The 13663-nt window shown below is 41.0% G+C and overlaps 1 pseudogene; it reads right to left on the minus strand.

The window, feature by feature from the left end:
- Nucleotides 1-454: 454 nt before the first annotated feature.
- The window catches only part of LOC133772436 (protein MAK16 homolog), a 36873-nt pseudogene continuing 23664 nt past the window's right edge, over nt 455-13663 (minus strand).

The raw sequence follows: 13663 nt of genomic DNA on the forward strand, positions 1-13663 counted from the left end.
TTCCTTTTTTGTTTCCTTTTTACCCCTAGAGGACTAGGGAGAAGGGAATAAGACAAAAAAAAAAAAAAAAAAAAAAAGGAAGTCCTGCCATGGTAAGAAAAAAAGAGACCAAGGAATTCAGCATTTGACGTTTAGGACTATTTCCACTCACAATCTCATCCAGCTTCAGAAACTGATCTTTCCAGCTTTGTGGGCCTGAGCTGGTAGTCAACACATGCCCTAAAAATACTCTGTTTGCAAATTAAGGCATCCCTCATCTCACTCCAGAGGTCTTGCTCCTGTAGTGACATAAACTGAAAACACAAATACTGTGTTACATACGGCATGAAAGAGGAAAACCTGGAAGTGTGTTGGAGATAGGAGCTTGGCATGCTCAGCCTGTGTGTGACTGCCTGAGGGACAGCAGGTGGTTTTGACCTTGGCTGTGGGCTCTGCCTCCTGCTGTGCTCTATCTCTAGGAGGCTCGTTTTCTACACACAGGTCCTTTCAGGGGAGTTTTGCCTTTGTGTTTTGCATGTAGGGCCTTGTCTTCCTCTTCACTGGAGGATCTATCATCCCATCTTCATCACTGCTGGCATCCAGTTGCCCCATATCCTCAAAATGACTCATATCACTCTCCTCCATCTCCTTATCTTCCACAAGTTCTCTTTTCCCCACATCTTAGTCATCTTTTCCTTCTCCGCCTCCTCTTGCTCCAGGGCCTTGTGGAAGGCATGAATGGGGAGATGGGAGATGCTGCCATGCGTATCTTGTTGCAGTCTTTCCAGCAATTCTTTTTCAATGGCACTGTCCAACCACGCAGCTACTGATGCCTCTTTCTGTCCTCTTTTCTCCTCCACCTTCTTACTCAAAGAAGCAAGTTCCCTTTGTCGTCTTCGTGTAAGTTTTGTAATTTGACTTAGGCACTGGGTTATCCTGGTGAATCTCTGCTTACACTTACGTCAGATGAAAGGGACCAGTAAACGAGATTCTTGTCTTATTTGCCCCAGTGCTTTCTTGTAGTTCTTACTGAGCCGAACCCTTTCCCACATTCACCTTGGAAAAGCTGCTCCTTCTCTCTCCTTCATATGCAAGTAGCACTGTCCTTTCTCTTTGAGAATAGCATGCTGGCTATTTGCTAGGGAGCAAGGTGACTGGTTGCACGGTCCCGTCATGCTGTATTCATTTTGGCAAAAAGCCTGTGTCTTGGCTCTTATTCTGAAGGGACAAAATCGCCTGTTTCTTAGTGTACCTCATATAACATCGTCCGACTGCACAGTGTTGGCTGCTCAGTGTGCGGTGCCTGGCCAGACCTGGGATGCACACCTGCAGTCAGCTGATATCTAAGGCGCTTGTTTATAGGACGCTCTTCCCACTGCCATTTTCATGCTTATTTGTATTCTTGTATTTTCTGTATTTCTTTCTGACTGTTAATAATCTTCATGTGGTTAATTTTTTTCAATTTATTTACTTATTCATTTGAAAGGCAGAATTACAAAGAAGCAGGGGGAGAGAGAGAGAGAGAGAGAGAGAGAGAGAAAGAGAGAGAGAGAGAGAGGTCTTCCATCTGATGGTTCACTCCCCAATTGGCCACAAGGGCCGGAGCTGCACTGATCTGAAGCCAGGAGCCAGAAGCTTCTTCCAGGTCTCCATGTGGGTGCAGGGGTCCAAGGATTTGGGCCATCTTCCACTGTTTTCCCAGGCCATAGCAGAGAGCTGGATTGGAAGTGAAACAGCTGGGACTTGAACCAAACTGGCAGCCATATGGGATGCCGGCACTGCAGGCAGTGGCTTTACACTACAGCGCTGACCCCTAAATGGTCTTACTTATTTTTTCTAGCTACGTCCTTTGGTTCTTTGCTTATTATTTTTAGTATTTTGTTTTTTTAGAGATTTCACTTTCTGGTTACTATGAGTTTTACAACAACTTCTTTTAGCTATAATAGCTCTCTTGAAATGATAAAAACTTAACATTGATTATAAAGATAGGGAAAGAGATAAGGACAAAAATAAATAGTCAAGAAACCTGGGGTAGGCTTTGTGGCACAGCGGATTGAGCCCCTGCGTCCCACGGCACAGCGCCAGTTCCAGTCCTGGATTTTCTGCTTCTATGCCATGTGCCTGAGAAGCAGAGGTTGATGGCTCGAGTACTGAGTCCTTGCCACTCCCGTGGGAGAACCATCCGGCAGTTCTGGCTCCTGGCTTCAGCCTGACCCAGTCCCAGGCTGTTGTGGGCATTTGGGGAGCGAACCAGCAGATGGAGGATCTGTTTCTCTCTCTGTTACTCTGCATTTCAGTTGGATGAATAAACTAAAAAAAAACAAAAAAAAACAATAATGCATTTTACATTTGTCCTTCATTCCTCCCCACATTTTGAATTTCTGATGTTACATTTGGCCCATTTCTGTATTGCCAAACTCTCTAAAATTTCTTATTATTGTTAGCAATAGTTTACATATTTATGGATGATACAGGAATACTTTAATACATTTAGACAAGATGTACGGATCAAAACAGGGTAAACAGTTTTTCCTTCCTTTGACAATACTTTATGATCAGACACTTGGAGATTATTCTATTTTTCATATAATATGTACTAGGTTATTGTGAATTATAGTCTTCCCATTGTGCTAACACCGGGAATTTATTCCTTTGACTTGACTCATATTGTCTTCATATTGAATTTATTTTACCTCTCACACATGAGGAAGAATATGTAGTATTTGTTTTTCTGCATCTAGCTTATTTCATGAAACATGATGTCCTCCAATATCTCCACATTTCTGCATATAACAGGATTTCATTTTTAAACAACCAAATAGTATTATGTGGCTCTAGGTGTTGCTTTTCATGCCAGTACCATGCTATTTTAATTACTGGAGCTTTTAGTACTCTTCGAAAGCAGATATTGTGATTCCTCCAGTGTGTTTGTTTTTTCTTTTGCTGAGGCTCACTTTAGCTATTCTGGATCTTTTGTGATTTTATATGAATTTTAAGATTTTTTTCTAATTCTATAAAGAGTGTCATTAATAGTTTTATAGAGATTACACTGAATCTGAAAATTGCTTTATGGTGTATTGACATTATAATGATATACTCTTCCAGTACATGAACAAGGGATTTTTTCTCTTTTTTTGGTGTCATTATTTCTTTCATTGATGCTTTATAATTTTCACTGTAGAGATCTACTTCTTTGGTTAAATTTGTTCTTAAATGTTTAATTTCTTGTACCTACTATGAAGGAGATTTCTCTATTGATTTTCCTTTCAGCAGGATCATTACTTTTTAAAGATATATTTATTTATTTGAAAGGCAGATCACAGAGAGATCTTCCATCTTCTGCTTCATTCCCCAAATAACCACAATGGCAGGGGATGGGCCAGGCTGGAGCAGGAGTCAGGAGCTTCATCCAGGTCTCCCACGTGGGCACAGGGGACCAAGCACTGGGCCATGTTCTGGTGCTTCCTCAGAGTGGGGCATCTGAGACTTGAAGCAGTGCCCATGTGGAACGCTGGCATTGCAGGCAGCGGTTCAACCTGCTGATCCCAGCAGGACTGTTTACAAAAATGTTAAGTTGATTTTTTGGTCTTGTGGCTTTACTGAGTTGGTTTTCCAGTTATAACAGCTTTTTGGTGAAATATTTAGTTTTTCCAGGAACAATATCATGTCATCTTCAAATATGCATATTTTTATTTTCTACTTTTCAATTTTAATGCCCTTTATTTCTCTTCTCAAATTGTTCTTACTAATACTTCTAATATTATATTGAATATGAGTGATGAAATTGAACACCCCTGTCTTATTCCAGATTTGAGGGAAAATGCTTTCAGTTTTTCTCCACTCAGTATGATATTGGATGATATAATGTGATGTTTAAAAAGATTTATTTATTTGAAAGGCAGAGAGGAAGAGAGAGAGAGAGACAGAAAGAGACAGAGAGAGAGAAAGGAAGAGAGAGAGAGAGACAGAGACAGAGAGGGAGAGAGAGAGACAGAGAGAGAGAGACTTCCATCCATGCAAGGGCTAGAGCTGCACCGATCTGAAGTCAGGAGCCAGAAACTTCTTCCCTGTCTTCCACGTGGTGCTGCCCTGGCGCCGGCCCCTTCTATACCTAGTTTGTTGAGAGATTTTACCAGAATGGTTGTTAAATATTATCAGATGTGTTCTACTGAGATGATCACATAGTTTTTGTTCTTCATTCTGTTGATGTGATTTATTGTGTTTATCAATTTGTGAATGATGAACCATCACCATACTCTACCACTGTAGTAAATCCCGCTTGATCATGCAGTATGATGTTTTTGAGGTAGTGTTAGATTTGTTTGCTAGTATTTTGTCCAGGATAAGAAATCTATGCTCATCAGTGATAATTTCCTGTAATTTTATTTTTTGTGCTGTGTCCTTGGTTTTGGTATCAGAGAAATGCTGGCCTCAAAAAAGAGTTTGACAGAGTTCTATCATTTTTAATATTTTGAAAGAGTCTGATAAGTATCAGAGTTAGTTCCTTCTTAAATATGTTGTGGAATTAAGTTGTAAAACCATCAAGTTCTGGACACTTTTGATGAGAGACTTTTAATTACTGTTTCAGTTGTTTTACTTGCTATTGCTCTGTTTAGCTTTTCTATATTCAAGACTGGATCTTGGTAGTTTGCATGTATCCAGGAATTTATCCATTTCTTTGAGGTTTTTTATTTCACTATCAGAGAGTTGTTTATAGTAGCTTCTTATGATCAGTTGCATTTCTGTGATCCTAGTTTTAATGTCTCCTTTTCACAGCTAATTGTATTTATTTGAGCTTTTCCTCTTTCTTGTTAGTCTGGCTAAAGATTTGTCTATTATAATTATCTTTTCATTTTGTTGATCTTTTGGGGGAGGGAGGGTAGGGTGAGAAGTATCACTACATTCCTAAATATGTATATATGAAATGCATAAAATTTGTTCACCTTAAATAAATAAATAACTTTTTGAAATAAAGTACAATTTCAACCATTTTTGCTTTGATTCTTATTTCTTCCCTTCTGTTAATTTTGGGCTAGATTTCTTCCTGCTTTTCTAAACCCTTAAAATACATTGCCAGATTGTATACTTGAGATATTTTAATTTTTGAAATGTGCTCACTTACTGCTAAAAACTTCCCTTTTCATACTGCTCTTGCTGTATCCCATAGATTTGGATATATTGTATTTTCATTTTTTCAAAAAGTTTTAATTTTCCTTTCAACTTCTTCAATAATCCATTGGTCATTCAGTAGCACAGTGTTCAATTTTCATGTATTTGTAAATTTTTCATTATTCTTATTATGGATTTCCAGTTTTATTTTGTGGTCTGACTAGAGACATGGTATTACATGGAATTAGTTCTACTTTTAAAAAGAATCATGATATTTGACTGTGGTCTAATGAATGGTGTGTCCTGTAACTGCTGAATGAAATCTTCTGTGAATGTCTGTTGGGTCCTTGGGTTCTAAAGTAAGGTTCAGTCTGATTTATCTTCATTGGCTTTCAGTCTGGATGATCTGTCCATTATTAATTACTGGGAGGTGTTGAAGTCCTCTACTATTATTATATTGAAGTCTATCTCTTCCTTTATGTCTAATAATATTTGAGATATATATTTCCATATATATGCATATATATTATATTTTAACTGAGTTGTTTGGTTTGATGTTGAGTTTCTTGATCTCTTTACATATATTATTAATATTTATCAGTTCATAATTTGAAAATAAATTCTCTCATTCTGTCAACTGCCTCTTCACTTCACTGAGTGTTTCTTTCACAGTGCAGAAGCTTCTCAGTCTGATGTAATCACATTTGTCAATTTTGGCTTTGATTGCCTGTGCCTCTGGAATCTTTTCCAAGAACTCTGTGCCTATGCCAATATCTTGCAGGGTTTCCCCAATGTTCTCTAATAATTTTATGGTATCAGGTAATAGATTTAGGTCTTTAATCCATTTTGAGTGGATTTTTGTGTAAGGTGTAAGGTAGGGGTCTTGATTCACACTTCTGCACGTGGAAACCCAGTTTTCCCAGCACCATTTGTTGAAGAGACTGTCCTTGCTCCAGGGGTTGATTTTCAGCTCCTTTAGTTGGTGGTAGATGTGTGGGTTGACTTTTGGCAGTTCTATTCTGTTCCACTGTCCTATCCATCTGTTTATGTACCAGTACCAGGCTGTTTTGATTATAACTTCACTGTAGTATGTCTTGAAATCTGGTATCGTGATGCCTCCAGCTTTGTTTTTGTTGTATAAGATTTCTTTAGCTATTCAGGGTCTCCTTTGAATTTCAGTATCATTTTTTTTCTGTATCTGAGAAGAATGTCCTAGGTATTTTGATTGGTATTGCATTGAATCTGTAAATTGCTTTTGGTAGTATGGACATTTTGATGATATTGATTCTTCCAATTCATGAACATGGAAGATTTTTCCATTTTTTGTATCTTCTTTTATTTCTTTCTTTCATGTTATGTAATTCACACTGTAGAGATCTTTGATATCTTTTGATAAATTTATTCCAAGATATGTAGGGTTTTTTTGTAGCTATTGTGAATGGAATTGGTCTTAGAAGTTCTTTCTCAACCATGGCATTGTCTGTATACAAAGGCTATTGATTTTTCTGTGTTGATTTTTTATATTCTGCCACTTTACCAAATTCTTCTATGAGTTTCGGTAGTCTCTTGGTGGAATCCTTTGGATCCCCTATATATAGAAATCATGTTGTCTGCAAATAGGGATAGATTGACTTCTTCCTTCCCAATCTGTATCCCTTTGATTTCTTTTTCTCTGCCTAAAACTTCCAGAACTATATTGAATACAATGGTGAGAGTGGCCATCCTTGTCTGGTTCCGGATCTCAGTGGGAATGCTTTCAACTGTTCCCCCATTCAATATGATGTTGGCCATGGGTTTGTCAAAAATTCTCTTGATTGTGTTGAGGAATGTTCCTTCTATGCCCAGCTGTCTTAAGGTTTTCATCATGAAAGGTTGTTGTATTTTATCAAATGCTTTCTCTGCATCTATTGAGATAATAATATGGTTTTTGTTCTTCAGTTAGTTAATGTGATGTATAACATTGATTGATTTGTGAATGTTGTACCATCCCTGCACATCTGGGATGAATCCTATTTTGTCCAGATTAATGATCTTTTTGCTGGTGCAGGGTGGTCAGGGAGAGAGAAATGTGCCCTCTTTTTTCCCCTCTAGGTTGGCAGGTACACTGTCCCCCACAGGGCTCCAAGCCAGACTCATGCCTGGCTCTTCCCACAGCTTTATCACCAGTAACTTGGGCTGCTGCAATCTGGTTTCACCCTACTCTCCAAAATTGGTGCTGAGGCTCTTGGCTGCTGGGGTCCTGAGCTGTGCATGTCCATACCCTCCACATAGGTCCACAGTGTCTCTCTAAGTAGCATGGAGTTTCCTCTGCCGTTTTCTTCCTAACTCTTCCCTGAGATTGCACTTGCTCCACTTTTTTTAAAATTATGTTCCCTTGAACTAGAGCAGTAAGCTCCCTCCCTAACCTGCCATCTTAAAAACTGCCTCCCTGGACTTTCTTTTATATCTAATTTAATTTTTTTCTCCTTTTCCTTAACTTTTGACAATTTGAGCATAATATACCTTGAAGAAGGTTAATTTTAGTTGAGTATTGTTAGTATCCTTTGAAATTCTTGTATCTGGATGTCTATATCTTTCAAGTCCTGAGAAATTTTTAAACTTTTATTTCACTCAATAAGTTTCAATGCCATTTTCCTTCTCTTCTACTTTAAGGATCTGTATAATAGGAATGTTTTCTTCAATCAATGGTATCACATATAGGCCTTCATTCTTTGCCCTGGCCTCATCTGGAGAATTTCAGAAGCCTTGTCCTCAAGATCATAAATTATGTCTTCTGCATAGTCTATTCTGTTGTGAAGCTCATCTGTATTTTTTTATTTCATTGAAGTCCTCAGCTCCAAAGATTCTTTTTGTGATTGCCACCTCTTTGTTGAATTTCTACTTCACACTATACATTGTTTTCCTCATTCGTTGAATTGTCTCTGTTTTATTAATCTTATTGGGCTTCTTTAGGATTATTATTTTAGTTTTCTTCAGACATTTCACAGTTTTCCTTCAAATAACGATCAATTCCTGGAGAATTATTGGCCCTTTGGAACTGTCATGCTTCTCTGCTTCCTTGTGATTATGGTGTCTCTGTGTTGATGTCTGCATATCTGGCCTAACAGTTCCTTCTTCTTTATGAAGTAGCATTCATTAAAAAGGTCTTTTTTAACTTAAATTGAATATGAGGTGTCAGTTGGGTTGAAGTTTTGGCTTTGGTTCTACTTGAGCCCAGAGTGTAACCTCTGAGTGATTTCTACAAAATTCATCAATGACATCAGTGTCTATGAGTGACACAGTTACCTAGTCTGCTGCAGCTGGTGAAGGTAGTATAGTGTGACTTTTAAGTGGATGTGGGCTTCTGAAGATGCGTGTCTTCAGTCCCCAGGAAATTGGGCATCAACACTAGGGTTTCTGCTGCTTTCAGGTTTGTTGCCAATGCTGTGGAATTTGGAGAGTGCTGTCCTTTTGTCCTACTAGGCAAGCCTGAGTGATTCTAGGCTTGTGGTGCCAATAGCTGTGGCTCTGCAACTGCATGATGTGGATGGGGAGCTTCTCCCTTGTCCCTCTGGGTGGGTGTAGGGGATGTTGGGGCTTAAAACACCAGAAGCCCTAGCCTGAGCACTGTCCTAGTCCTATGGGGTAAATACATGTTATTCTAGGGATGGTGCACTGGCAGGCGTGGCCCTAGAGCAGAGGTAATTTAGGTCCCTTAGTGTGGGTTCCAGTGACTAAGGGGGTATACTATTAACCATCTCCCAGAACTTCGGGGCAGGAAGTGTAATTTGTCTAGTTCCCATGGGTAAAGTGTAGCCTGTGCTGGGGTTGTGCAGCAGCAGCTATGGTGAGCATTTTTCAGGCTCTACAGGGCAAGTACAGTTGTTCCTGGGACTTGTAGGTCCATCAGTCCCAGTCCCAGAATGGCAGACTGTAGAGGTCTTATCCATGTCTCACATTTCATGCACAGATAATAACAGGGATTGTGCACTGTTATTTTATTTATTTATATGTTATATTTATTTATTCACTACTTTTCAAAGATTTATTTATTTATAAAGCAGAGTTACAGAAAGAGGGATGGATGGGGGGAGAGAGAGAGAGAGAAAATGCTTCCATCTGCTTGTTCACTCTTCAGATGGCCACAACGGCCAAGCCAAAGCCAGGAGGCAGGAATTCCATCCAGTTCTTCCACATGGGTGTCAGGGATCCAAGAACTTGGGTCATCTTCTGCTGCCTTCCCTGGTATATTACCATGTAGCTGGATCAGCAGTGGAGCAGCTGGGACTTGAACCAGCAGCCATATGGGACTCTGGTATGGAAGGTGCAACTTAACCTGCCCCAATGCTGTCCCTGCCAGCACGGTTCTGGAGCAGTGGGATGTCTGTATGGTCTTCCTCAGTTTCCAAGAGGAGAACTCAATTGAGTGTAGGATATAGCTCCACCACTCCCAGTTTCAGAGCCGCAGGACTCAGAGTGTAGCTCACCCATATCCCACAGGCTGGGGATTATGCAGCAGCCATTTCAATTATGGACCAATGGGATGCGGGTATCCCTGAGACTTTTAGAGCAAAGGGTCACAGAGCTGTGGGATGCAGTGGGGTCATTACCCAGGTCCTTTGTGGTCTTCCTAGGTGACTCTTAAATATAGCTCTAACAGTCATAGTACCAGAACTGTATGACTCAGAGAAAACCTTACCCAGACTCCATATGATTATCATATATCATACTACAGATTTTTTTTACTAGCAGGTTCACACCTAGAGCAAAGGATGCAGGTAGGGTCTTCTCTGAGTCCCATAGAGGAGCATGGGTTTCCCTGAGACTTATGGCACCAACAGTCACAGTCCTAGGGCTGAAGGATCCAACTGGGTTCTTACCCAGATTCCACAGGTTGAATGCTGGTTATGCTAGGGAGTGTGAACAGGAAACGCCAACCTGAAGCAGAGGAAAGCAAATAAGGCCCTCCAGGTCCCACTCATAAGAGTGAGTTATTCAAGAGTTTGCAACATCTACAGTCTCAGTCCCAGAAATGCAGAACACAGAAGGGACCGCCCACAGTCACACAGGGCATGCAAGGGTGATGCTGGGGCTTGCGCTGTGGCCATCCTTTGCCAAAAGATGGAGAAGAGGATTTCCTCAGGTCTTCTCCGCTGGGCTTATCTCAGCTGCTGGTGGTGCTGAACCTCAAGTAAATGAGTGTGGCTCTGGCATTTTGCCCAGAAACCCCGAAGCTTCAGTCCTGTAGTTAGGATTGCTTACTGTGGTGCTTGTGGAGGTGATGGTACTTTCTACTTCCCTTCCCCTCCCTTGGCCGAGGACGCAGGGCAGAAGCAGCAGTGTGGTGTGTTCTTCTGTATCTTCTGGCTTTCAGAGTCTCTGTGCTGTTTAGTTTCCACCATTTCGCTGCTGAAGTTTTCCCTTAGTCAATCTCCTGGCAATGTGGTCCTTACTTGTTCTGGTTCTTCTCTGTGGTAGTGCAGGGTCTCTTTGTTAAGCCATGTTGGATCTCTCCCCATTACATCTCTTAACATTTTAATAATTTTTTCATCTTCACAGTGAAAATTATAAACGGTTTGCTTATGTTTACAATATTAAAGCATTCTGAATTTCTCTGTATGACTCTTACCCATGAGATTCTATCATTTGAATTCTTTTTTCTTATTCATCAGTATCTCTCTCCTTCAGTTTGAAGAACTACTTTTAACATTCCTTGTAAGACAGTTCTAGTGGCCATAAATTCCCTCAGCTTTTGTTTGAGAATGCCGTTACTTCTCTCTGCTGTTTGAAGGCTAGCCTTGCTGGATATAGTATTCTACGATGGCAAATGTTTTTGTTCAGTACTATGAAAGTCTATCCTGCTCTTTCTTGGCCTGTAAGGTTGCTGCTAAGAAGTCTGAAGTCAGGTGAATCAGGATCCCTATATGTGTTGTTCACTTATTTTCTCTTGTTTGGAGAACTCTCTTTATCTTGATCCTTGGAAAACTTGAGTATGTCTTGGGGTAGACTTGGTTGTGCTTGACCTTTGGCCTTCCTCTATTTGTATAGCTGTGTCTTTCTCTAGGTTTGAGAAGTTCCTTGTCATTGTTTGAATATACTTTCTATTCCTTTGGAATTCTCAAGGCACATTTGAATCCCAACAGTGCGGATCTTTGCTCTTTTCATGCTATCCCACATTTCCCATAACTTTCTTCGTTCCTCTTGACACTTTCTTCTCCTCCAATGGTATAGTTTGAAAAAGCCCATCTTCAAGTGCACTGATTCTTTTTCTGTTTGATATATTAATGCCTTCCATCATGTCTTTATTTTACATACTGTACTTTTCAGTTGGAGGATTTCTTGGTTTTAATTATTACTTCCATCTCCTTATTAATTTTCTTAGAATATTGAGGCTGGTGCCGCGGCTCACTAGGCTAATCCTCCGCCTTGCTGCGCCGGCACACCGCGTTCTGGTCCCGGTCGGGGCACCGATCCTGTCCCGGTTGCCCCTCTTCCAGGCCAGCTCTCTGCTGTGGCCAGGGAGTGCGGTGGAGGATGGCCCAAGTGCTTGGGCCCTGCACTCCATGGGAGACCAGGAGAAGCACCTGGCTCCTGCCATCGGATCAGTGCGGTGCGCCGGCCGCAGCACACCTACCGCAGCGGCCATTGGAGGGTGAACCAATGGCAAAAAAGAAGACCTTTCTCTCTGTCTCTCTCTCTCACTGTCCACTCTGCCTGTCAAAAAAAAAAAAAAAAAGAAAAAAAGAATATTGAATCTTTTTTTGTATTTTCTTAGATTTCGCTGAGATTTCTGAACATAGCCATTTTGAAATCTTCATCCAAGCATTTGGAAATTTCAATTCTTGGGAGTTTGGCTCCTGGCACCTTGTATTGCTTCTTATAGGTGAGAACATGGTTCCCTGGAATTCGTTGACACCTGTTGACATATGACATTGTCTGTACATTGAAGAGTTAGTTTTAGTATTTCAGCTTTATTTGTGGCTGTCCTTGTAGAAATTCTAAGCAGTCTGTTTATTTTCTCTTAGCCTATGGATGCATCTGCTATGTTAGCACTAGATAGTACTCTATCTTGAGGTTTGCCCAGGCCAGATATGTTTTTACTGATTCAATTCTACAATACTCCCCAGATACTCCTACACAGCCCACCAGGACTAATGCAACCTCGGGTGGGGCTAAAGCTCACCCTGCTGAAGTCTGTCTGCCTCTGATGTGAACTACCTGTCAATGCTGCACCTACGGGTCCACCAAAACACTCCTGGGACTCTTGTCTGCCCAAGATTGGAAGTGGGTGATAAAGATAGTCCCTTGGCCACCCAGATTATTGCCAGACTGGCCATACCTGAGTCCCACAGTTGCTCATCACCACAAAGGATCAGTGGTGACCACCAAGCTTACCCTCCCACCCATGACTGCCAGTGACATATACCAAAATCAGCTTGACTCCCACGAGTGCAGATCTCCACCTTATACTGGGCAAGTTTAGGCTCAGTCTCTGAGCACCAACTTGGGGCAGGGGCTCTTTGAGCTTCATCAGGTGCCAGACGCAGGCACAGAAGACTCAGTTTTGAGCTCCAAGGTGTGGTGTGAGGCTCTCTCTCTTGGCCTTTCTGCATAGCTGGGGTTTTGTTTTCTGCTGTCCATTGGGGTGCAGGAAGGAGGGGCTGCCTGGGTGTGGAATTCCCAAATATTTACTCCACAGGTACTGGCCTTGGGGTTCAGTCTGAATAAAAGTTCTTGCAGTGGACCTAGCGTTGAGATGCAGGTTGCTCTCCTCCTCCTAAGGTGGGGGTGTCTCTCCACGCCATACTCTGGAGCTGGGGTCGGGTTCATGTAGGGAACTCTTCTTGCTTTATCCAGTTTGACTTAGGATTCTAACAAAGTGAGGTATTGAGTTCTCTCAGCTGGATTCCATAGCTATTGTGAAGATGACCTGGTGTGTGACTAGCTATTCAAATTGGTGTTTGGTGGGGAAGTGGTGGGGAAGTCCTCATCTTGGTCCTGCATTAAGGGGATAAACTTCAGGACAAGTAGATGAGCAAAGGTATCCTTTAAGAACAGTTCTAGGGGTAGACTTTGGCCTGCTATTCAGGCGCTGCCTAAGACACTTGTGTTCCATGTCAGAGCACCTGAGTTCAGTACCTGGCTCTGGCTTCTGATTCCAGCTTTCTTCTAGTGCAAACCCTGGGGTGCCGTGGTGATGGGTCAGATAATTCATTTGCTGCCACCCAAATAGGATACTCGGATTGAGTTTCAACTTTGTCCCCAGCATTGTGGGCATCTACGTGTGAGGGAGTGGTTGGTTGCTCTGTCTGTATGTCTATCTTTTTGTCTCTTAAATAAATAAACAAAATTTAAAGAAATAATAGTGCAATATTAGCTGTGCTATTAGAAGGTGCAAGATTTCTAAAAGGCTTGAGAAATGATTGCAATTATTTAATGTGATACAGGTATTTTTAAGAAATGTAATATAATAATTAGAGTTGAATGCAAGTTGACTTGATTTTTTAACCACTGACAAAGTACACTGCAGTATATTTTAAGGACATATGCATGTTCTGTTGAAAGTATTTCCCCATTATTTAATAAAAACGTATTT

This window comes from Lepus europaeus, chromosome 13 (assembly GCF_033115175.1).
Source record: "Lepus europaeus isolate LE1 chromosome 13, mLepTim1.pri, whole genome shotgun sequence".
NCBI classification, from domain to species: domain Eukaryota; kingdom Metazoa; phylum Chordata; class Mammalia; order Lagomorpha; family Leporidae; genus Lepus; species Lepus europaeus.